Below are 26742 nucleotides of genomic sequence, written 5' to 3' on the forward strand. Positions count from 1 at the left end.
ACTCCTCTCTGACTCCTCTCTGACTCCTCTCTGATGCCTATATTACGCCTCTTTGATGACTCTATGACTTCACTATGATTCATTCATGTCTCTCCTATGACTCCTCTATGATTCATTCATGTCTCTCCTATGACTCCTCTATGACTCCTCTATAACTCTGTGACTCCTCTGTGACTCCTCTGTGACTCCTGTTTGACTCCACTATGACTCCTCTTTGACTCCTCTATGACTCCTTCTAAGACTGTTCTGTAACTCTATGATTCCTCTGTGACACCTCTACGACTCCTCTATGACTGAACTGTGACTCTTGTTTGACTCCACTATGACTACACTTTGACTCCAATATGACTCCACTATGACTCCTCTAGGATTCCTCTTGGACTCCTCTAGGACATCTGTATGACATATCCATGACACTGTGACTCCTCCATGACATCTCTGTGACTACTCTTGGACGCCTCTATGACACCTCTATAACTATAATGTGATTGCACTGTGACTCCACTGTGACCCCTGTATGACAACTCTATGAATCCTCTATGACTCTTCTCTGACTCCTCTCTGATCCCTCATTGACTCCTCTTTCACTCCTCTATGACTCCTCTATGACACTATGACTCCTCCCTGACTCCTCTGTGACTCCTCTGTGACACTTCTCTGACTCCTCAATGACTCCTCTATGATTCCACTATGACTCATCTTTGACTCTATGACTCCTCTGTGACTTGTCTATGACTCCCCTAGAATACCTCTAACACTCATCTATGAGTCGTCTATGATTCCGTTAGGACTATTCTAGGATTCCTCTAGGACTCCCCTATGACACCTCTATGACTCCACTAAAACTCCACTATGACTCTTCTATGACTCCTCTAGGACTCCGCTATGACTCCTCTATGACACTTCTAGGACTCCACTATGACTCCAGTCTGACTCCACTATGACTACTCAATGACTCCTCTGTGGCACCTATATGACTGCCCTTAGACTCTTCTAGGACTCCTCTAGGACTCCTCTATGACTCCGCTAGGACTCCTCTACGACATCTCTATGACTCCACTATGACTCATCTATGATTCGGCTATGACTTTGCTATGACTCCCCTATGACTCCCCTATGACTCCTCTATGACTACTCTATGACTCCTCTATGACTCCTCCATGACTCCTCCATGACTCCTATAGGACACTATGACTCCTCTATGAATCCTCTTTGAGTCCTCTGTCTCCTCTATGATACCCCTATGACTCTATGATACTATGACTACTCTCTGACTCCCCTATGACACCTCCATTACTCCTCTATGACTCCTCTATGACTCCTCTATGACTCCTCCATGACTCCTCCATGACTCCCCTATGACTCCTGTAGGACTCCTTATTGACTGCTCTGACACCTTATTGACTCCTCTGCGACTCCTCTATGACTCCTCTATGACTCCTGTTTGAATCCTCTATGACTTCATGGAAGAATGACTACTCTATGACTCCTCTATGACATCGCTATGAATGCTCTGTGACACATCCATGAATCTATGACTCCCCTATGACTCCTCTATGACTCCTCCATGACACATCTATGAATGCTCTATGACACATCTATGAATCCATGACTCCCCTATGACTCCTCTATGACTCTTCTACAAGTTCTCTACGACTCCTCTATGACTCTATGACACTATGACTCCTCTATGAATCCTCCATGACTACTCTATGACTCCTCTATGACTCCTCTATGACCCCCCTATGACTCTTCTTTGACTCTATTACTCCTCTATGACTCCACTATGATTGCTCTATGACCATCCTAAGATGCCCCTATGACTCCTCCATGACCCCTCTAAGACTCCTCTATGAATCCTCCATGAATCGTCTAAGACTCCTCTATGAACACCCAATGACCCCTCCATGACTCCTCTAGGACTCCTCTAAGACTCCACTAGGACTTTTCTAGGATTCCTCTAGCACTCCTCTAGGACACCTCTCTGATGCCTCTCTGACTCCTCTCTGACTCCTCTAAGACACTATGACTCCTCTATGAATCCTCTTTGAGTCCTCTGTCTCCTCTATGACACCCCTATAACTCTGTGATACTATGTCTACTCTCCAACTCCTCCACGACTCCTCTATGACTCCTGTAGGACTCCTTATTGACTGCTCTGACACCTTATTGACTCTGTGACTCCTCTATGACTCCTCTATGACTCCTCTATGACTCCTCTATGACTCCTCTATGACTCCTCTATGAGTCCTCTATGACTCCTCCATGACCCCTCTATGACTCCTCCATGGAAGCTATACGACTCCTCTATTACTCCACTATGACTCCTTCATGATTCCTCCAAGGCTCCTCTATGACACATCTATGACTCCTCTATGATTCCTCCAAGGCTCCTCTATGACACATCTATGACTCTATGACTCCTCTGTGATTCTCTGACTCCTTTCTGACTCCTGTCTTACTCCTCTCTGACTCCTCTATGATTCCTCTTTTACTATTCTATGACTCCCGTATGAATCCAATATGACTCCTCTATGATTTCACTATGACTCCACCACGACTCATCTATGAATCCTCCTTAACTCCTCCATAACGCCTCTATGACACATCTGTGACTCTGTGACACCTCTATGACTCTCTGACTCCTCTTTGACTCCTCTCTGAATTCCTCTATGACTCCACTTTGACCATTCTATGACTCCTCTATGACTCCACTATAACTCCACTATAAATCCTCTATGACTCATCTGTGACTATTCAATGAACCCTCTAATAATCCTATATGACTCCTCTAAGATGCCTCTAAGAATCTTCTTTGACTCCTCTAGGACTCCCTTTTGACTCCTCTAGGACTTCTCTATGAGTCCTCTAGGACTCTTCTATGACTCCAGTATGACTCCTCTATGATTCCATTATGAGTCCTCTATGACACGCCTATGACTCCGCTATGACTCCTCTATGACGCTTCCATGACTCCTCCATGACTATTCCATGACTTCTCTATGACTCCATTATGACTCCAATATAACTCCTCTGTGACTCCTCTATGACTCTTCCATGACTCTTACATGACTCCTCTATGACACCTCTATGACTACTCTATGACTCCTCTATGTCTCCACTATGACTTCTCCGACTACTCTATGACTCCTGTGACTCCTCTGATTCCTCTATGACACATGTATGAATTTATGACTTCTCTATGACTCCTCCATGACCCCTCTATGACTCCTCTATGACCACTAAATGAAACTTCTATGACTTCTCTACGACCTGTCTATGACTCCTCTATGCCCTTATGACACAATGGCTCCTCTATAACTCCTCTATGACACCTCCATGATTCCTCCATGACTCTTCTATGACTTCTCTATGACTCTCTATGACTCCCCTGTGAATGCTCTATGACTCCTCTATGACTCCTTTATGACTCCTCTATGACTGATATTTGACTGCTCTATGACTCCTCTATGACACCCCTATGACTCTATGACACTATGACCCCTCTTTGACTCTAGGACAGCATGACTCCTCTATGACTTCTCTATGACCCCTCTATGAGTCCTCTATGACTCCTCTGACTCCTCTGACTCCTCTATGACTCCTCTATGACTCTTCTATGACTCTTTTATGACTCCCCTATGACTCCTGAATGTCTCTATAACTCTATGAAACCTTTATGACTCCTCTATGACACATCTATGATGCTTCTATGATGCATCTATGACCGCTCTATGACCCCTCTGACTCCACTATGAGTATTATGACTCCTCTGAGTCGTCAATGAGCCCCCGACTCTTCTATGACTCCTCTATGACTCCTCTATAACACTATGACTCCTCTACGACTCCTCTATGAGTCCTCTATGACACCTCCATGACTCTATGACTCTATGACTCCTCTCCGAATCCTCTATGAGTCTTGGACAGGATGACTTTTCTATGACACCTCTATGATGCCTCTGTGACGCCTCTATGACCCATCTATGACCCGTCTATGACTCCTCTATGACTCCTCTATGAAATCTCTGTGAAACCTCTATGACTCCTCTATGACTCTATGACTTCTCTATGACTCTCCTATGACTCTCTGATTACTCTGTGACTCCTCTCTGACTTTTCTAGGACACCTCTATGACAACTCTGTGACTCCTCTATGTCACTATGACTCCTCTATGACTCGTCCATGACTCCGCTATGACTACATTGTTACTGCTGTATGACTGCTCTATGACTTCTCGATGACACCTCTGTGACTTTTGACATTAAGACTCCTCTCAGACTCCTGTATGACTCCTCCATGACTCCTTCATGACTCCTCTATGACTCCTCCCTGAATCCTCCATGCCACCTCTATGACTCCTCTATGACTTCTCCATGACCCCTCTGTGACTTCTCTATGACCACTCAATGACCCATCTATGAGTCCTCTATGACCCCTCTGAGACTCCTCTACGACTGCTCTATGACCTCTCTATGACTCATCCAGGACTCCTGTATGACTTCTCTAGGACTCCTCTATGACTCCTCTATGACTCTCCTAAGACTCCTCTATGACTCCTCTATGACACCTCTATGATGCCACTATGATGCCTCTATGACCCCTCTATGACCCCCATTGTGACTCTACTATGACTCCTAAGATTGCTCTATGAGCCGTCTATTAGCCATCTGACTCCTCTATGCCTCCTCTATAACACTATGACTCTTCTACGACTCCTCTACGATATTACTGACCACCTTTACAGCAGTGAAGATGAAGGAACAACCTGCTCGCATACATTATTCAAGAATTAAGAAAGCACCAGAGCCAGAGAAGACATGGCAGATCGAACCTTCAGGACCCTTACGTATGAAATTGCGTCGGACATAATTTGGACTCATATGATAACTGGCGCACGAGCTTGGGACCAGAACTTACACCTGAAGTTAGTGCAGAATATTACTAATGTTTTTCATCGTACTGACTGTTGGGTGTGTGCACAGTTGCCTAAATCAGGAGAAAGCCTGGATCTCCCATTAATTGGAGTTCCAATTAAGGGGGCATGCACCTTAGGTGCTGTAATACCCAATTTTACTATTATCAACAGGTATCCTTCTGGGACCTGGATTAGAACTTTTGCTAAACGGATTAAGAGAGGGTTTAACCCTATTATTGAATGACACACTGCATTTCATAGTTTTGTAAGAGGGCTAATTCCATCTTTGGGAGTAAGTGAATCAGAGAAGGCAATTGTAAATATCTCAGCAACCATAGAGGAAATGGAAAGTAAAACCATTGATATAATTCAGGCAGAACAACAAGAGATAACCAGCCTGTCTAAAGTGGTATTACAAAACTGAATAGCTCTAGACATGTTATTGGCAGGACATGGAGGGGTTTCTTCCATAATCAATGAAAGTTGTTGTTCCTATACAGACTAAAGTGGCAGAATCAAAACAGATCTGGAGGAAATTTGGAAACAAACTAAGATATTTCATGAAATGGCCATGGATGACACCTCCTGGGTTTTTGAAGAAATATGGAAAAATTTAACTTCATGGTTACCTGATCTCTCCTGGTTGAGGCAACCTGTTGCAGGAATATTGATGTTATTTGTTTTAATATTGATTACTTGTGGTATGATACAACGTTCCCTCTGGTCTTGTAAATGGTCTATGATAAATTATGACGATTGGCAAAGGAACGAAATTAAGCACCAAGTAGAAACAGGAAATTATTTCAAAAAGTCTTTAGACAGTAATGGTAATATAAAAAATGTTGCAAAAGAATTTGCAAAAGGACAGAAAAAGAGGGAATTTGAGACAAGGGGGGGGGGCAAAACATTACAAAATGAAATATATATACCTTTAGAATCAGTTTTAAGTAATGTTGTTTGATGGCTTTGTAACAGTAGCAATGGAAAATTACTGAGGTGCATGACACACAGAAAAAAAACAGAGCGCGGCTAGAGAACAGGCTGAGAATTCTTTCTCATGTAAGATAAACCATTACAGCTGACGTAGGTTTAGGCCCTTATGACCTTAGTACAAAATGAGTGTAAGAAAAACAGGCTAGAAGAACAGGACACAGAGATAAGGGGTATCTGGGAATGGCAGGTGTCCAGGATGGGCTGCAGTTAAACTAATTGATAAGTAGAAGGACAGGAGGATTGTTATGTCTGTGGTGTACCCCTTGGGTACAGCAGCCTTGAGGGAGACCGTGCCAAGAGCTGTGCTGAAGCTGAGGGAAACCACATTCACTCTTTGCCTCCTCACGCACAACTGCAGGCTCTCAGCTTGGCCAGGCAGCAGTTACCCTTCGGACGGCTTTTAGGTGCCCAGAGGTGTCACCCAAGAGGACTCTGATGCTGGCACACGCCTCACCAAAGGCAGCTTGTACAGCCTGGGCTCCCCTGGGTTGTCCTTGGAACCTTTATCAAAGGTAACTGCAACATGTCCGTGTTTTCCCTCCCAAGGGACCTCTGCCAATCCAATGGCCTTTCACAAGGAGGATGCCAAAGGAATGCCGATCTTCCCCTGTAACTGCACTGCCACTGTCCTGCCTGTTACACCGCGTCCTTCATTCCTCCCATCTTTCGTAGATTTTCCTTTCAAATAACCCTTTCAAATAACTTCTATCAGATGCCCTTTGTAATCTTCCTGCACTCGGAAACCTCCCCAGTTCCCTGGAAGACAATCTGGAAGACTTGACAAAAACTTCACGGTGAGACATGGCTCATCAGGGTTTAATGAGTCCCACGGTGTATTTGGGCTGAGTCCTTGAACCTCAGGTGCTGAGAGGAGACTGAGGAAACCTCTCAAGAAGTCCAACTCAGAAACAAAGCCCCAAGAGTGTGCAGCATTAATGGGCCCCACTGAGGGCTGCTGCTGACAAAGCCTCCCCAGGGACTCGTTAAAGCAAGTAACTGGAGGTTGTGATTAGAGGGAGAGAAAGGCAAAGTGCAGGTGTCTGATGGTGAGAAAACCCTTGGTTTGTTTGATGATGCAGAAAGGCCAAGCCCTGACCACAGCCCTTGGAGAAGCAGAGCCTGAAATCCTGAGAATGAAAGTTCTCCTCATAGGCCTTGATGAAAGAGGCAACTGCCATAGCCCAGGACACAGAGGCCTTTTGTTCTTTCGGGCCTTTCAGTCATGCCAGAACCCTGCCGTCTCTGCTGCAGGCTGTCCTACACTGGCCCATGCCTGCACCTCTTTCCCTTCAGGCTGTTGACCCCCATCTTGCTTTCCCACCTAGCTCTCACCTGGCATTTCTGTACCTTCAGTCCCATCTCCGCACCCATCGCTGTCTGCCCCTTGAAACACAAAGCCATGGGCTGAGCCAGACTCCCTCTGGGTGACCTCTTGCACCACAAGTCCACCTTTTGAGAGACATTTCTCTTTCCTAACTTTGAGTCTGAACGTTCCAAGCTGCACTTTGCAAACGTTTCCTTCTCTTCTTCTCAGCAAGAAAACCTCCATCATCTCTGCAGCCACATTTCACCTAGTTCTAGGCTGCTACTACAGTGTCAATTCAGCAGGTGGAGTGAATATCCCTCTGCAAGCTGATCTAAAGAGTCCTTCTAGAGGAATGGGTGATGCCATCAGTATAGAGAACTAAGCACCATGGGAGAGCAGTGGGAACAGCCAATGGTCTGGATTGAGAACTAATTGGCAAGAGGCAAAAGGAAAGGTGGTGTCCTTGGGTGCAAGGTACCCCATGCTCTGGGGACAGGGCGCCTCATGTGGGACAGCTTCCTGCCTGTAGCACCCTCTCTGCTGCACACACCCCACTCTCTGCCCGCACTCTCAAGTGTCTCACAGAAGCTTTGCACCTCCCCTGCAGCAATGACACCTCACTGCAGGAGGTTCCTGCATTCCCCAGGCTCAGGGATGGATCCTGCATTCCAGGCAAGTTTGGGTAGTGCAGGAGAGGGAGACAGGAAGGTGGGCTCATGGGGCATGATGAGCAGCGTTCAGGCGCCCCCAGCAGTGGGCATTCCCCATGTGCCACGCTGAGGCATGTTCCCATGAGGGAAAGTTCTCAGATAGCCTCTGGTTTGTCCAGGGCCTGCAGCCACACTCCAGGAACACCTACTCCTCCTCCAGACACCAACTGCTCCCCATTGCTGGGCTCCGTCCTTCTTGTAAGCATTTGTTAAAGCCCTGAACCATCACCTTGCTTCTTGCTGACTTCCCTCCACCCTCTCTCACCTCCCTACACACTGCTCATTGCCACCAGTAACTAACTGAAGAGCAAAGAAGCTCTCAAGGCTTTCCTCAGGGGCTGACCATGTTTCTCCATTCACCATTGATGGATGCATTGAGTGCCAGGTGTGAGGTTCCTGCAGAGGCAGAGATGCCCCTGGGCAGAGCCCTGCTGCCGGGAGGGGTTTGCAGGGCAGAGCTGAGCACACAGCCCATGGCATGGGCTCTGGGAGCACTGAGAAGGAGCAGAGACATGGGCAGGAAGTGGGGGGAAAGTGCAGCCCAGCCCTGGGGAGGGCGCATTCAGGCAGCTCTCTTGGGGTCTGCCACTGGAGGTGGCTGCTGGCCGTGCTCTGCTGCCCACAGCCCTTTGCTTCTCCCCATGAGAGCTCCGTGATCTGCTCTTTGAAACCGTGCTCCCCTGCTTTCAGCACAGGGCAGGTGTTTGTGGGGGTACTTAAGATCACTTTGTGTGTGAAGGCATCATACACAAGTGTTGTAAGCACAGGGAAATAGGAAAGGACTGATGGACACTGCAGCCCTCCTTGCTCTGCACTAAGCTACAAGGAGCTGAGAACTTCTCCCCGTGTCAATATTGTTCTGACTTTCTGTCATACAAAGAATGTTTTATAGCCCCCCCCCCAAAAAAAAAACAAACCTCAGCAGTGTTCTGCCAGTAAATAAATAACACAGTCCAAATGACTCTAAGGCCATGCTGAACATCTTTTGTGCAGCCCAGACTCACTCGAGTCATGAGTACAAGTAGTGAACTTTACAATAAAGTTGGATTTCATCTGTCATCCCTTGTGAACATCAGAGTTGGACAAAGCACTGCTTCAGAGCAAAGCTGACTCTCATCCAACCTGGCCTTGAACACTGCCAGGGATGGGGCAGACACAGCTTCTCTGGGCACCGTGTGCCAGTGTCCCACCACTCTCAAAGGGAACAACTTCATCTCAATGTCCAAGCTAAATCTCCCTTTTTTTCAGCTTAAAGCCATTCCCCCTTGCCCTGTCACTGCACAGCCTCATAAAAAGCCCCTCTCCAGATTCTTTGTCGGCCCTGCTTAGACACGGGAAGATTGCTAAGATGTCTCCCTGGAACCTTTTCTTCTCCAGGCTGAAGACCAACATCTCTCAGCCTTTTTCCATTGGAGACCTGCTCCAGCCCTTAGAGCATCTTTGTGACTCTTCATAAGCCCGTCATTGTAGGATCAGAAGTGAACAGGGGTTGGAAGGACCCCAGGATGTCTCAAGTCAAACCTGTCAGGAACAGGGTCAGAGCAAGTGGTTCAAGGCTTGATTCAGGCTGAGCTGGAAATTCCCAAGGCCAGAGACTGCACAGCCTCTCTGGGTGACCTGATGCAGCCCTTGCCTGAGCCAATGGGAACAAGGTTTCCTTCTGTCCTGGCTGAACCTCTCCTCTGTCACTGTCCCCCACTGCCTTTTTTCCTCCCACCAGGAACCATGGTAAGGAGCCTGGCTCTGTACTCTCATGTGCTCCTTGCCGCTACAGGCAGCCAGTCCCCATCAGCCTTCCCTTCCCAAGATCTCAGGTCCCCATCAGCTGTCCCTTCTCTGGGCTGGACAAGCCCAGCTCCCCCAGCCTCTCCCCACAGGCACCGTGATCCAGTCCCTGCCTGTCCTGAGGGCCCATTGATAAACCCACTCCTGCTTGCCAATAGCATTCCTGAACTGGGGATCTGAAACCTGCATGGAGGATTCCAGATCATCCCTTCCCTTGTCTCCTGCCATGCTCCTGCTCATACAGCCCCCGATGCTGCTGTCCTCCCTTGCTGCCTCCTGTCCAGCTCCTGCCCACCCAGACCTTTCCCATGGGCTGTTCCCAGCCAGGCAGCCCCAGCCTGTGCCATTGCAGGGGATTTCCGTGCAGGGACCCCTGTGTCCCCTGCTCCCCTGCCCAGGACTCCCTGAGAGCTCTGCACCCCCCCCCAAGCCATCCCATCTCCCCACTCCAGCACAACAGCCCCGGGCCTTGGGCTCCCAAGAGTTCTTCCTGCTGCAGGCACAGAGCAGCCATCCCAGAGCTGGAGCAGCCAGAAAGCTGCTTTCATTCCCCTTCATTCCTGACATGTGAGGACATATCACAGAGAAGAAGTTGCTGAAGGACCATTTATTTCCGTTAAATAAAGTGAAACACCTCCATTGACACAAAGTCTATGGGTCAGACAACACGAGTGGCAACTTAAGGAGGAGGGGATGAAAACTGACATTTCTGTGAAGACATCACCACAAATCGAAACAGGAAAACAAATGTATAGCAGGAAAGACAGACGTGACCTGTCGTGACCTTCACTGGGAGTCTTTTGCAGAGCAAAACAGGCAGTCTATGGCTGCTGAAACACATCTGGTCACCAGCTTCCTCACAGCATCCTTCAGCTCCTGGTTCCTCAGGCTGTAGATGAGGGGGTTCACTGCTGGAGGCACCACCGAGTACAGCACTGACACCACCAGATCCAGGGATGGGGAGGAGATGGAGGGGGGCTTCAGGTAGGTAAATGTGCCAGTGCTGAGAAGCAGGGAAAGCACGGCCAGGTGAGGGAGACACGTGGAAAAGGCTTTGCGGCGTCCCTGCTCAGAGGGCATCCTCAGCACGGCCCTGAAGATCTGCACATAGGACCCCACAATGAAAACAAAACAGCCAACAACAATCAGGGAGGCAACCACAACAAGCCCAACTTCCCAGAGGTAGGAGTGTGAGCAGGAGAGCTTGAGGATCTGGGGGATTTCACAGAAGAACTGCTCCACAGCATTGCCTCGGCAGAGGGGCAGTGAAAATGTATTGGCTTTCTGCAGCAGAGCACTGAGAAAGCCACTGCCCCAGGCAGCTGCTGCCAGGTGGACACAAGCTCTGCTGCCCAGGAGGGTCCCATAGTGCAGGGGCTTGCAGATGGCCACGTAGCGGTCGTAGGACATGGCAGTGAGGAGAAAATACTCTGCTGAGATGAAAAAGGCAAAGAAAAAGAGCTGTGCAGCACAGCCTGTGTAGGAGATGGCCCTGGTGTCCCAGAGGGAATTGGCCATGGATTTGGGGACAGTGGTGGAGATGCAGCCCAGGTCCAGCAGCGAGAGGTTGAGGAGGAAGAAGTACATGTGGGTGTGGAGGCTCTGGTCGCAGGCTGTGCTGGTGATGATGAGGCCGTTGCCCAGGAGCGCAGCCAGGGAGATGCCCAGGAAGAGCCAGAAGTGGCAGAGCTGCAGCTCCCGCGTGTGTGCGAATGGCAGGAGGAGGAACTGGGTGATGGAGCTGCCGTTGGACATCTGCTGCCTCTGGGCATGGGGCACCGTCAGAGGAGAAAAAGGCAGTGACAGGTTAGGACAGGAGGGATGTCAGATACAGAAGTTCAGTTTACACATTCACAACGGAGCTCATTTTAGCAGGAGAGAAGAGGTTTAGCGTCGTCGCCAGTCATGTCATTACACTGCTGAGGCTTCTTCCTAGGTACAATCAGAAGAGCATTGCATCAGGCAAAAGTCTCAGTTCTTTGCAGAACCGAGAGAGCTGCAGTGTCCATCATTCCTCTCCCACTTGCCCTGTGCTCAAACTTGCACTGCCTGTAAGGTGCCTTCACACACAAATTGATCTTAAGAACTCACACAAACATGTGTCCTGTCCTGAAAGCGGGGGAGAACGGTTTCAAAGGACAGTCCACAGAGCTCTCACGCTGAGAAGCAAAGGGCTGCGGGCAGCAGAGCACGGCCAGCAGCCACCTCCAGTGGCAGACCCCAAGAGAGCTGCCTGAACGCACCCTCCCCAGGGCTGGGGTGCACTTTCCCCCCACTCCCTGCCCATCCATATCTCTGCTGCCTGGAGCTGTCCCTGCCAGGAGCTGCTGCTCTGTGCCCAGCTCTGCTCCCTCTTAATGCTCCCAGAGCCCATGCCATGGGGCTGTGTGCTCAGCTCTGCCCTGCACACCCCTGCCTGTGCAGGGGCTCAGGAGCAGCTCACACAATCCCTCACAAGACTCTCGGTGCCTCCCCCAAAGCAGAGAAGTAAATTCCCAGCTCCCACTGCCCAACCTGCCCACCAAGAGGGAAAACCATCAAAGCTCAGGATCCTTCCCTATCAGGTAAATGATGCCTCAGTGTCTTTCAGAGGGACCCTCTGAAGAAGTGCTCAGAGTGACGGCAGATTGGAGCAGCGTCACCCACCCAGCACTTCCCTTCCCTGTCAGGGGTTTCTCCTTTCCCCTCAGCTCCCCCCGAGCTCTATGGGGAGCTCCCGGGCAGGCCGACTGCTGACCCTGGCAGGCAGCAGAGTCCCTGCCCCTGCACACAGCCTTTGGGCTGCAGGGACCCTGCTGCAAGGGCAGTGCTGGCCACCCCTGCCTGCACACCCACATTCACACCCTGCAGCCAGCCCCGGCACAAGGGACCTGCCTTGTCCTGCCCCTCGCATGGTGCAGGGGGAAGCCCTGCTCTGCAGCACATCCTCCTCCTTATCTACACAGAAACTGCAGCTGCATTGCCCTGCACCCAGTGCCTTACCACAAACAGGGCTGGGAAGGTTTCTCCTTCAGAAGGTTCCTCCTCCTCCTCAGCATCCTCCACTGCCAAGTGCCTTTAAGCTCCCTGTGTCTCACAGGTCTCCCCTCGGTCCCAGCTTAGCAGCAGAGGCCCAGCCCAAGGTGGCTCTGCCTCTGCCCCACTGGGCTCCTTCCAGGGCTCCCTGGGGCTCCAGGGAAACACCATGGGAAACAGCCTGTAGCAAGCACTGATCTTCCCTCCCTCAGCTGGGAGGCACACTGCCTTCCTGCAGTGCCCGTTCTCTGATGATACAAAGATTTAAGGCTAAATATCTTCGTTTCTTACAATCAATCAACTAATTTGAAAATGGCCCTTTGAGAACATCGAGTCCAACTATTAACTTATCTCTGGGAAGTCCACACACTGAGCATGAGAACATCTCTGGTAGGATACCCCGTTTGGATGGTCAGCAACAGCAACTGGGGCTTTAAAGTTGAATTTTACATCGTACCTTAATTTCACTAATTTATATCCTATTCTGTTTGTTGTTAAACATTCTGCTATACATTAGAGCATAGAAATCAGCTGCAGAAGTTATGTTGATGCAGAAACCTGTCCATATATATAATTGTAATTAAACAACTCTATGACGTCTCTATGACACCTCTATGAGTAAAGCAACACCTCTATGGGTAAAGCAACCAAACATCGCCCTCAATTTATAACTGGAATTCAGCACTACTCTGTTTGTTGGCACAGCGGCAAGAGGTGAGCACACCACTCTGAGAAAGATGGACTGACTTTAGTTACGGGGTGGAATGTGCTGACTCACTTCCCCCCCATTTCCTGGAGCCCTCTGCTTCCCCAGGAGTTCCTGTTAGGCCCCAGCCTTTGCACAGTGCAAGGAGTTGGATGCTGGCTGCTCCCTGGCTGCACCAGGAGCTCTGGTTGCCTGGCAAAGGTGGGAGCAGCACACAGAGATCAGGAAAGTTGGATACTCCCTGCTCATACCAGGAGCTCTTTCAGGTTGATCAGTCATTCCCTAAATCCTAAACAGTTTCACAAGAGGCATGGGGGACTTCTCTGGGAAACACATTCCAGTGTCTCACCACCCTCGCCAGAAAGAATTTCTTCAGAGAACACAGTTTCTGTTTCACGGCAGAGAAAGGAGGCAGGAGAGACGGGGTGGGGAGCACGCACCCCAGCCCCGACTCCGCACAGGGCAGCGAGGGGTGCTGCTCTTCACTACAGCACAGCTGGGCTGAACTGAGTCAGTGCTTACACAGAAACCTGTCCTTGTCCCTGATGAAGCTCTACAGGCTACAGGCTTCTCCACAAGTACCAGCCCATCTGTTTTTCTTGTCACGTCTTGCACAGTGTCACAAGCTGTAGCACAAGGGGAGGCCCTTGTTGCTCTTTCTCCTGGAACACAGGGAAGTAGAAAATGAAATACTTTTTTTAATAATGAAACGCATTCCAGTGACCATGGAAAATATGGAACAAGATGCTAGAGCCCTACAGGATTTACCAGGAAGAACAACAATTAGCTAAAAATTCCCTCCTGCGCTGTTTCCTTTCCCAGACCATGGATACTTTCCTCAGTAAGTGGCAAGTGCACATGACACAGCAAGAGATCTGTGTCAAGCAAGGCCAGGCAAGGCAAGGCAATGCAAGACAAAGGAAGGCAAAGCAAGGGAAGGCGATGCAAGGCTAGGGAAGGCAAGTCAAGGCAAGGCAAGAAATGGCAAGGCAAGACAAGGCAAGGAAACTGAAGGTAAGGCAAGGCAAGTCAAGGCAGTGCAACTCAAGGTTAGGCAAGGCAGGGCAAGGACAGGCAAGGCCATGACAGGCCAGGCCAGGCCAGGCAAGGCAATGCAAGGCAAAGCCAGGCAATGCAAGGCAAAGCCAGGCAAGACCAGGCAAGGTGAGGCAAGGCAAGGCATGGCAAGGGAAAGAAAAGCATGGTAAGGGAAGGAAAGGCATGGCAAGGCATGGCAAGGCAAGGGAATACACGGCAAGACAAGTCAAGGCAAGGAAAGGCAGGCATGGCAAAGGAAAGAATGGCATGGCGAGGCGATACAATGCGATGCGAGGCAATGGAAGGCAAAGCAAGGCAAAACATGGCAAGGGAAGGAAAGTCATTGCGAGGTGAGGAGAGGTGAGGCGACGCGAGGCGAGGCAATGCAAGGCAAGGCATGGCAAGGCAAGGGAAGGAAATTCATGGTGAGTCGAGGCAAGGCGAGGCCAGGCAGGGCAACAAAAATAAAGATATAGTGAGGTGAGGCGAGGCGAGGCAAGACAAGGCGAGGCGAGTCAAGGCGAGGCAAATCGAGGCAAGGCGAGGCAAGTCAAGAAAAAGCAAGGGAAGGAAAAGCATGGCGATGCTAGGCAAGGCAAGGCAATGTGAAGGCAAGGCAAGGCATGGCAATGGAAGGAAAGTCCTGGTGAAGCCAGGTGAGGCGAGGTGATGCAAGGCAAGGGAAGGCAAGGCATGGCATGGCAAGGGAAGGAAAGTCATTGCAAGACATGGCAAGGCGAGGGAAGGCAAGGTAAGACAAGGGAAGGCAAGGCATGGCATGTCAAGGGAATTAAAGGCACGGCAAGGCATGGCAAGGCAAGGGAAGGCCAGGCAAGGCAAGGTAAGTGAAGGCCAGGCAAGACAAAGCAAAGCAAGGCATAGCAAGGCAAAGCAAGACAAGGAATGGCAAGGGAAGGAAAATCATAGCAAGGCATGGCAAGACAAGGGAAGGTAAGGCAAGGGAAGTCAATTTAAGGGAAGGAAAGAAGAGGCAAGGCAAGGCAAGGCATGGCAAGGGAAGGGAAGGAAAGGCATGACGAGGAGATGCAAGGCAAGGCGAGGCAAGACAAGGCAAGGCAAGGCAAGGCAAGGCAATGCCAGGCAAGGCCAGGCATGGTAAGGCAAGGCAAGGCAAGGCAAGGTCAGGCCAGACCAGGAAGGTCAAGGCAAAGCAAGGCAAGGAAAGCCCTGCAAGGCCAGGACAGGCCACGTCAAGCAGGGCAAGGCCAGGCGAGGCCAGGACAGTCAAGGCAATGCAAGGTATGGCAAGGCAATTCAATTCAAGGCAAAGCAAGGGCAGGCCAAGCCATGCCAGGAAAGGCCAGGCAAGATAATGCAAGGCAAGACCACGCAATGAGAGGCAAGGAAAGACAAGGCAAGGCCAGGCAAGGCCAGGCTAGGGGAGTCCAGGCCAGGCAAGGCAAGGCAATGCAAGGCATGGCAAAGCAAGGCAAGGCCAGGCAAGGCAAGGCAATGCCAGGCAAGGCCAGACAAGACAAGTCAAGGCCAGGCAAGGCAAGGCCAGGCAAGTCCAGGCAATGGACAGCAAGGCAATACAAGGCAAGGCATTACAAGGCAAGGCAATGAAAGTAAGGCACGTCAAAGCAAGGCCAGGCCAGGCCAAGTCAGGCAAGTCTAGGCAAGGCAAGTGTCGTGATTTAAAACCAGTCAGGCAGCTCGTTCACTCACTCCCCCCTTTCTTGCCCTCCCCCTACTCCCAGAGGGACGGAGAGGAGAACCGAAAAGAATGCAACTCCCATGGGCTGAGATAAGAACAGTTTAGTAACTCAGGTATAACAGGTATGGAATACCTCTTTGGTCAGTTTGGGTCAGGTGTCCTGTCTCTGCTTCCTCATGGCTTCCCCTCCTCCCTGGCAGAGCCTGAGGCTCACAAAGTCCTTGGTCAGAGTAAACATGACTTTGCAAAAACTAAAAACATTGGTGTTATCATCTCTGTTCCCAGGCCGAAAGTCAAAACACAACGCTGAACCGCCTACTAAGAAGGAGAAATATGACTGCTACTGCTAAACCAGTATCCAGCCCTTATTGCATACCATTCACGTCGTGCTCAGATTCTACATTTCTCCACCTCCTTCTCCAGCTGCTATGCAGCCACCTCCTTCTGCCCCTTGACAGCCCTGACATCCCAAACCAGCAGCTGCTGCCTGCCGGCCTCCAGCCCCGCTCCCACCACTGCTTGGTCCGCAGGGCCCCTCTCCCGGGCCAGTTTGGCAGCTGCCGGCTAACTGGGCCACTCCCCCTTGGCTCCCCACAGCCTCTCGAAGATGGAGGCGAGGACGAGGGCCAGGACGGGGAAGAGCAGCGTACAGGTAAAGGTACAAGTCCACGGCCACGTCCGTCCCACCCTGCTGCTGGAGCCCGCCCATATTACAAGTTATTGCCATAAAGCACAGTCAGACAAGAACCTTAGCCCAAACCCCACACTTGATAAACACTAAGACACAAATACTGGCTCTAAGTAAGGTACAACAGTCTGAAACTGTGAGATGAAGAGGAATAATTCTGAGAGCCAATAAATCGGCATTGTGATGAGTGACTATTAATCCGGTCAGATCTGTCCTTATCTCAACCCTTGCGCCCCACGTTAGGCGCCAAAAACAACTGTTGTGGTTTAAAACCAGTCAGGCAACTCATTCACTCACTCCTGCCCTTCTTTCCTGCTCCCTACTCCCAGAGGGAGGGAGAGGAGAATCGAAAAGAATGCAACTCCCATGGGTTGAGATAAGAACAGTTTAGTAACTAAGGTCTAACACACATCACTACTGCTACCACCAATAATAATAATGACAAAGGAAATAACAAGGGAAGAGAATACAACATCTCACCACCAGCCGACTGATAACTCACCCCCCCAGCCTGACCAAGCACCAACCGATACCTAGTCCAACCCGGCAGTCCTCTAGCCCTGCCAGGTAACTCCCTGTTACATCCTGGGCATGACATGATGTGGCTTGGAATACTTCTTTGGCCACTTTGTGTCAGGTGTCCTGGCTCAGATTCCTCCCTGATTGCCCTCCTCCCTCACAGAGCATGAGGCTCAGAAAGTCCTTCGTCAGACCAAAACATTTGCACAGAAACTAAAAACATTGGTGTTATCAGCTCTGTTCCCAGGCCGAAAGTCAAAACCACCGCGCTGCACCAGCTACTAAGAAGGAGAAAAATGACTGCTGCTGCTAAACTCAGGACACTCGCCAATGACCCTTCTAAGAGTTCCCTAAGACCCCTCTATGACCCCTCAAGGAGTCCTCTATGACTCCTCTAACACTCCTCAATGACGCCCCTATGACTCCTCTATGATGCGCCTATGACACCTCTGATTCCTCTATGACTCCACTATGACTCTAAGACACCTCTATGACTGTAAGACTCTTCTATGTCCAACTTCTCCATGACTCACTCCCCTACAATTCCTCTAAGACTCCCCTATGACTCCTAGATGACTCTACTATGACTCATCTATGACTCCTCTAAGACTCCTCTATGACTCCTCTATGAATCTATGACACTATGACTCCTCTAAGGCTCCTCTAAGACTCCACTATTACTATGACTCCTCTATGACTCCTCTATGACGCGTCTCTGACGCCTCTATGACTCTTCTATAACGACTTTATGACTCCACTATGAATCCTCTATGACTGCTCTATGAATCTATGGCACTAGAATTCCTCTATTATTCCAATATGACTCCTCTATGACTCTTCTTTGTCTCCACTGTGACTCCTGTATGAGTCCTCGATGACTCCTCTATGGCTCCTCTATGAATCTATGACACTATGACTCCTCTAAGACACCTCTATGACTCCACTATGACTTCTGTATGACTCCTCTATGACTCTATGACTCCTCAAGGACTCCACTATAACTCTTCTGTGACTCCAATGTGATTACTATATGTCTCTTCTATGACTCCTCTATGGATCTATGACTCCTCTATGACTCCTCTATGACTCCTGCATGACTATACTATGACTCCTCTGTGACTCCTCTATGACTCCTCTATGACTCCAATATGACTCCTCTATGACTGATCTATGATTCCACTATGATTCTTCTATGACACCTCTAAGAATGTATGACACTATGTCTCCTATATGACTCCACTATGACTCTTTAATGACTTCTCTATTACTCCTCTATGACTCCACTATGTCTCTTCTATGACTCCACTACGACTCCACTATGACTCCTCTTTGGCTCTATGATACTATTACTCCTCTATGACTCCTACATGACTCCTACATGACTCCACTGTGACTTCTATGTGACTCCTCTATGGCTCCTCTATGACTTCTCTATGACTCCTCTATAACTCCACTGACTCCTCTATGGCTCTTCTATGAATCTATGACACTAGGTCTCCTATATGACTCCACTATGACTCTATTATGACTTCTCTATTACTCCTCTATGACTTCACTATGACTCCTCCATGACACCTCTATGACCCCTCAATGACTCCTCCATGACTCCTTTATGACTCCTCTATGACTTCTTTATGACTCCTGTATGACTGTTTTTGACTCTTCTATGACTCCTCTATGATTCCTGCATGATTCCTCTATGACAGGGGGTAACAGGTTAAAACTTAAATAGGGGAAGTTTAGATTGGATATAAGAAGAAAATTCTTTCCTGTTAGGGTGGTGAGGCACCGGAATGGGTTGCCCAGGGAGGCTGTGAATGCTCCATCCCTGGCAGCGTTCAAGACCAGGTTGGATGAGGCCTTGTGTGATATGGTTTAGCACACGGTATCCCTGCCCACAGCAGGGGGATTGGAACTAGATGATCTTCAGGTCCTTTCCAACCTAATTATTCTATGATTCTATGATTCTATGACTCTATGATACAAAGACTCCTCTATCACTTCTCTATGACTCCCCTATGACTTCTTTATGATCCATCAAGGGCGGCCAGAAGTGATGAAGATTGTTGGAAGAAATAAACGACCCTCAGAGACCACCACCACAATTCTGTACTCATGCGGGGAAATCTCTGGAAAATGATGTAATCCATATGTAGCCTTATGAATATGTACGTATGCCCACTGACTATGAAAGGACGGCTTGTGTGGCAATTGAGAGAAACACTTAGGAGGAGCTATCCCCGCGGTCTCCTGGCGCCACAAGAAACAATACCTGCTTGTCACCTTGAAAACTTTGTTGGTGAGTTTGTTCCTGGAGTTTTCTCTGAGATCACCTTGCACACGCAGAGCCGTGCACTGCAGCAGCAGCGTCTCTCTGGCCTCCTGCTGCCACTGTCAGAGGCTAGAGGCACCTCAGCCCTGCGCTGTTGTCGACCTGGTCTGCCTTCACCTGGGGGCCCAGCGCCCAACATTCCTGACTCATGGTGGCACTGCTGGCTCTGCGGGTACAGGGGCAGGAGAAGGGCCCTGGCTGATGCTGCTCCTTGTGGTGTCGCGGTGGCTGCGGAGGTGACAGCTCCGGAGGAGGCACCTGCATCTCCTGGCGCCTAGGATGTCCCTGGTGGCTCCTCAACTGTTGGAGCGGGCTCTGCTGACACAAGTGCTTCACCCTCCTCCTTGTCCACCCACCCAGGCTGCAATGGCTTCCCTTGGGTACAGCAGCCTTGAGGGAGACCATGCCAATCTTCCCCTGTAACTGCACTGCCATTGTCCTGCCTGTTACACCACGTCCTTCATTCCTCTCATCTTTCATAGATTTTCCTTTCAAATAACCCTTTCAAATAACTTCGATCAGATGCCCTTTGTAATCTTCCTGCACTCGGAAGACTCCCCAGTTCCCTGGAAGACAATCTGGAAGACTTGACAAAAACTACACGGTGAGACATGGCTCATCAGGGTTTAATGTGTCCCATGGTGTATTTGGGCTGAGTCCGTGAACCTCAGGTGCTGAGAGGAGACTGAGGAAAGCTCTCAAGAAGTCCAACTCAGAAACAAAGCCCCAAGTCCCTTCAGCAGTAATGGGCCCCACTGAGGGCTGCTGCTGACAAAGCCTCCCCAGGGACTTGTTAAAGCAAGTAACTGGAGGCTGTGATTAGAGGGAGAGAAAGGCAAAGTGCAGGTGTCTGATGGTGAGAAAACGCTTGGTTTGTTTGATGATGCAGAAAGGCCAAGCCCTGACCACAGCCCTTGGAGAAGCAGAGCCTGAAATCCTGAGAATGGAAGTTCTCCTCATAGGCCTTGATGAAAGAGGCAACTGCCATAGCCCAGGACACAGAGGTCTTTTGTTCTTTCGGGCCTTTCAGCCATGCCAGAACCCTGTCATCTCTGCTGCAGGCTGTCCTACACTGGCCCATGCCTGCACCTCTTTCCCTTCAGGCTGTTGACACCCATCTTGCTTTCCCAGCTAGCTCTCACCTGGCATTTCTGTACCTTCAGTCCCATCTCTGCACCCATGGCTGTCTGTTCCTTGAAACACAAAGCCATGGGCTGAGCCAGACTGGGTCTGGGTGACCTCTTGCACCACAAGTCCACCTTTTGAGAGACATTTCTCTTTCCTAACTTTGAGTCTGAACCTTCCAGGCTGCACTTTGCAGAGGTTTCCTTCTCTTTCTGCTAGCAAGAAAACCTCCATCATCTCTGCAGCCACATTTCACCTAGTTGTAGGCTGCTACTACAGTGTCAATTCAGCAGGTGGAGTGAGTATCGCTCAGCAAGCTGATCTAAAGGGGACTTACAGAAGAATGGGTGAGGTCATCAGTATAGAGAACTAAGCAACATGGGGGAGCAGTGGGAAAAGGCAATGGTCTGGATTGAGAACTTCTTGGCAAGAGCCAAAAGGAAAGGTGGTGTCCTTGGGTGCAAGGTACCCCGTGCTCTGGGGTCAGGGCACCTCATGTGGGACAGCTTCCTGCCTGTAGCACCCTCTCTGCTGCACACACCCCACTCTCTGCCCGCACTCTCAAGTGTCTCACAGAAGCTTTGCACCTCCCCTGCAGCAATGACACCTCACTGCAGGAGGTTCCTGCATTCCCCAGGCTCAGGGATGGATCCTGCATTCCAGGCAAGTTTGGGTAGTGCAGGAGAGGGAGACAGGAAGGTGGGCTCATGGGGCATGATGAGCAGCGTTCAGGCACCCCCAGCCGTGGGCATTCCCCATGTGCCACACGGAGGCATGTTCCCATGAGGGAAAGTTCTCAGATAGCCTGGGCAAGGAGTGGGGGGAAAGTGCAGCCCAGCCCTGGGAAGGGCACGTTCAGGCAGCTCTCTTGGGGTCTGGCACTGGAGGTGGCTGCTGGCCATGCTCTGCTGTATGGAGTCCTCTGCTTCTGCCCATGAGAGCTCTGTGACCTGCCCTTTGAAACCGTGCTGCCCTGCTCTCCACAGAGGACAGATGTTTGTGGGGGTTCTTAAGATCAGTTTGTGTGTGAAGGCATCTTACAGGCAGTGCAAGTTTGAGCACAGGGGAAATGGGAAAGGACTGATGGATGCTGCAGCTCCCCTGGCTCTGCACTAAGCTTCAAAGAGCTGAGAATTTCTCCCTGTTTCAGTACTCTTCTGATTTTCTTTCAAAGAAACAATGTTTTATACCCCCCAAACCAACCTCAGCAATATTATGCCAGTAAATAAATAACACAGACAAAATGATTCTAAGGCCATGCTGAGCTTCAGTTGTGCAGCCCACATGCATCTGAATCATGAGTACATGTAGAAAACTTTACAACCAAGTTGGATTTCATCAGACATCCCTTGTGAAAATCAGAGCTCGAGAAATCACTGCATCAGAGCAAAGCTGACTCCCATCCAATCCTGCCTTGAACACTGCCAGGGATGGGGCAGCCACAGCTTCTCTGGGCACCCTGTGCCAGTGTCCCACCACTCTCAAAGGGAACAACTTCCTCCTAATGTCAAGCTAAATCTCCCTTTTTTTTTCAGCTTAAAGCCATTTCCCCTTGTCCTGTCACTGCACAGTCTCATAAAAAGCCCCTCTCCAGATTCTTTGTAGGCCCTGCTTAGACATGGGAAGATTGCTAAGATGTCTCCCTGGAACCTTGTCTTCTCCAGGCTGAAGACCAACATCTCTAAGCCTGTCATCATGGGAGACATGCTCCAGCCCTCAGGGCATCTTTGTGATAATTCATAAGCCCATCATTGAAGGATCATAAGAGAAGAGAGGTTGGAAGGGACTCCAGGAGGTCTCAAGTCTAAGCTGTCAGGACCAGAGTCAGAGCAAGTGGTTCCAGGCTTGATTCAGTGTAAGCTGAAATCCCCAAGGCCAGAGACTGCACAGCCTCTCTGGGTGACCTGATGCAGCACTTGCCTGAGCCAATGGGAACAAGGTTTCCTTCTGTCCGGGCTGAACCTCTCCTCTGTCACTGTCCCCCACTGCCTTTTGTCCTCCCACGAGGCACCATGGTGAGGAGCCTGGCTCTGTATTCTCCATGTCCTCCTTTCCGCTACAGGCAGCCAGTCCCCAACAGCCTTCCTTCTCAAGATCTCAGGTCTCCATGAGCCTTCCCTTCTCTAGGCTGGAGAAGCCCAGCACCCCAGACTCTCCCCACAGGCACCATGCTCCAGTATCTCCTGATCCGAGGGCTCATTACTAAACCCACTCCTGAACTGGGGATGTGAAGCCTGGATGGAGGATTCCAGATCATCCCTTCCCTTGTTCTCCTGCCATGCTCCTGCTCATACAGCCCACGATGCTGCTGTCCTCCCTTGCTGCCAGGGCACACGCTGCCTCCTGTCCAGCTCCTGCCCACCCAAACCTTTCCCATGGGCTGTTCTCAGCCAGGCAGCCCCAGCCTGTGCCATTGCAGAGCAGTCCCCTGCAGGGACCCCTGTGTCCCCTGCTCCGCTGCCCAGGACACCCTGAGAGCTCTGCAGCCCCCCCATGCCTTCCCATCTCCCCACACCAGCACAACAGCCCCGGCCCCTGGGCTCCCCAAGAGCTCTTCCTGCTCCATCAGCAAGGGAAGGCAATGCAAGGCTAGGGAAGGCAAGGCAAGGCAAGAAATGGCAAGGCAAGGCAACTCATGGCAAGGCAAGGCGACTCAACGTAAGGCAAGGCAAGGCAAGGCAAGGCAAGGCAAGGCAAGGCCATGACAGGCCAGGCCAGGCCAGGCAAGGCAAGGAAATGCAAGGAAAGGCAAGGCAATGCAAGGCCAGGCAAGGCAATGCTAGGCAAGGCAAGGCATGTCCAGGCCAGGCTAGGCCAGGAAAGGCTAGGCAAGTCAAGGCAAGTCAAGGGAAGGACAGGACAGGCCAGGCAAGGCAAGGCAAGGCAAGGCTAGGCAAACAAGGCAAGGCATAGCAAGGGAATGGAAGAAACGGCAAGACAAGTCAAGGCAAGGTAAAGCAAGGCATGGCAAAGGAAGGAATAGCATGGCAAGGCGATGCAAGGCAATGGAAGGCAAGGCAAGGCAAAACATGGCAAGAGAAGGAAAGTCATGGCGAGGTGAGGAGAGGCGTGGAGATGCAAGCTGAGGCAATGGAAGGCAAGGCATGGCAAGTCAAGGGAAGGAAATTCATGGTGAGTTGAGGTGAGGCGAGGCAAAGGCAGGGCAACAGAAATAAAGACATAGTGAGGCGATGCAAGGCAAGGGAAGGAAAGGAAAGGGAAGGAAAGGAAAGGCAAGGCAAGGCAAGGCAAGAAATGGCAAGGCAAGGCATGTCCAGGCCAGGCAAGGCAAGGAAAGGAAAGGAAAGGCAAGGCAATGGAAGGCCAGGCAAGGCAATGCTAGGCAAGGCAAAGCATGTCCAGGCCAGGCCAGGCCAGGCCAGGCCAGGCCAGGCAAGGCAAGGCCAGGCCAGGCCAGGCCAGCCCAGCCCAGGCCAGGCCAGGCCAGGCCAGGCAAGGCAAGGCAAGGCAAGGCAAGGCAAGGCAAGGCAAGGCAAGGCAAGGCAAGGCAAGGAAAGGCAAGGCAATGCAAGGCCAGGCAAGGCAAAGCATGTCCAGGCCAGGCTAGGCCGGGAAAGGCCAGGCAAGTCAAGGCAAGGCAAGGGAAGGACAGGCCAGGCCATGCCAGGCAAGGCAAGGCAAGGCTAGGCAAGGCAAGGCAAGGCAAGGCTAGGCAAGGCAAGGCAAGGCATGGCAAGGGAAGGGAAGACACGGCAAGACAAGTCAAGGCAAGGAAAGGCAAGGCATGGCAAAGGAAGGAATGGCATGGCAAGGCGATGCGAGGCAATGGAAGGCAAGGCAAGGCAAAACATGGCAAGGGAAGGAAAGTCATGGCAAGGTGAGGAGAGGCGAGGCTACACAAGGCAAGGCAATGCAAGGCAAGGCATGGCAAGGCAAGGGAAAGAAATTCATGGTGAGTCGAGGTGAGGCAAGGCAAGGCAGGGCAACAGAAATAAAGACAGAGTGAGGTGAAGCGAGACAATGCAAGGCATTGCATGGCAAGGCAAGGGAAGGAAATTCATGGTGAGGCGAGGTGAGGCGAGGCAAGGCAGGGCAACAGAAATAACGACAGAGTGAGGTGAGGCAAGGCGAGGCAAGGCAAGGAAAGGCAAGGAAAGAAAAGGCAAGGAAAGGAAAGGCGAGGCAAGGAAAGGGAAGGCAAGGTGAGGGGAGGGGAGGCAAGGCAAGGCAAGGCGAGGTGAGGCAAGGCAATGCAAGGCAAGGCAAGGTAAGGCAAGGCCATTAAAGGCCAGGAAAGGCGAGGAGAGGTGAGGCAAGGAGAGGCAAGGGAAGGGAAGGAAAGAAAAGGCAAAGCAAGACCCAAACCTGACTCTGCTTAACTTTTGAGATCAGACAACATGGTGGTGGGTAAAACACACACTGTGTGTGTGCCAACATGTGTTGCCTGGCCTGGACTAGCCTAGCCTGGCCTTGCCTGGTCTTGCCTTGCATTGACCTAACTTGCCTAGCCTTTCCTGGCATGGCTTGGCCTGGCCTTTCTTTGCCTTGCATTGAATTGCCTTGCCATACCTTCCGTTGCTTGACTGTCCTGGCCTAGCCTGACCTTGCCCTGCTTGATGTGGTCTGTCCTGGCCTTGCAGGGCTTTTCTTGCCTTGCCTTGCCCTTCCTGGGCTGGCCTGGCCTTGACTTGCCTTGCTTTGCCTTGCCTTGCCTTACCTTGCCTTACCATGCCTGGCCTTGCCTGGCATTGCCTTGCCTTGCCTTGCCTTGCACTGCCTTACCTTGCCTTGCCTTGCCTTCCCTTCCCTTGCCTTGCCTTCCATTGCCATGCCTTGCCTTGCCTTTTCTTTCCTTCCCTTGCCTTGCCTCGCCTCACCTTACCTCTTCTCGCCTTTCCTGACCTTTAATGGCCTTGCCTTGCCTTCCCTTGCCTTGCCTTGCATTGCCTTGCCTCCCTTTGCCTCATCATGCCTTTCCTTTCCTTTCCTTTCCTTTCATTTTCTACTTCCCTGTGTTCCAGGAGAAACAGCAACAAGGGCCTCCCCTTGTGCCACAGCTTGTGACTCTGTGCAAGACATGACGAGAAAAACAGCTGGGCTGGTACTTGTGGAGAAGCCTGTGGCCTGTAGAGCTTCATTAGGGACAAGGACAGGTTTCTGTGTAAGCACTGACTCAGTTCAGCCCAGCTGTGCTGTAGTGAAGAGCAGCACCCCTCGCTGCCCTGTGCGGAGTCGGGGCTGGGGTGTGTGCTCCCCACCCCTTCTCTCCTGCCTCCTTTCTCTGCAGTGAAACAGAAACTGTGTTCTCTGAAGAAATTCTTTCCGGTGAGGGTGGTGAGACACTGGAACGTGTTTCCCAGAGAAGTCCCCCATGCCTGTTCTGAAACTGTTTAGGATTGCTGAAAGAATCACTTCCACAGATAACAGCAGAAGTGATTTTAATGTGAATTTCTAAAAGCAGGATTCCTCAGGATTTGGTGGTGAGGCCCCACTCCACCATCTACAAAAAGAGATTGTGTCAGACCTGGCAAGGATTTATCCAGGACTGGATTCAAGTGATTTATACAGCATTGAACTGAAATCATGTGTATAGAAACTGCAAACAGAAAGGAATAAGGGAGACCCTCTTGTTGAGTCACGAGGTTCAGACTGGATCTCTTTGCTTTCTAAGCTCCCTCTCCGAGAGCAGTCTGCGTGCAGCTGGATTCCATCTTAGTCTCAGGCCTGGTATTCATGTAAAGGATCACAAATACCAGCTAGCAGCAGTTTGCATTTGTAAACTCAATCACAGGATTTCTAACAGCACTTGATCACTGAAGCTAGTATACACGCACTTGCAATTAAATATCCAACCTGACACAACCCACTGAGATGGAGCTAGATGGCTGTGCACAGATCTAGATGCATCCCTATGCTGAAGCTGCCCTTGGTGCAGTGAAAAGTAAAAGCAGAGCACAATACTCACAGC

The 26742-nt window shown here is 50.6% G+C and overlaps 1 pseudogene; it reads right to left on the minus strand.

Annotated features, from left to right (window-relative positions):
* Positions 1-10496: 10496 nt before the first annotated feature.
* On the minus strand, positions 10497-11299 carry LOC133280755 (olfactory receptor 14J1-like; annotated as a pseudogene).
* Positions 11300-26742: the final 15443 nt, after the last annotated feature.

Source organism: Pezoporus flaviventris, unplaced genomic scaffold (genome assembly GCF_033815535.1).
Source record: "Pezoporus flaviventris isolate CSIRO_AGI_PZ_B2104156 unplaced genomic scaffold, CSIRO_AGI_Pfla_v1 ptg000088l, whole genome shotgun sequence".
Classification (NCBI taxonomy): Eukaryota; Metazoa; Chordata; class Aves; order Psittaciformes; family Psittacidae; genus Pezoporus; species Pezoporus flaviventris.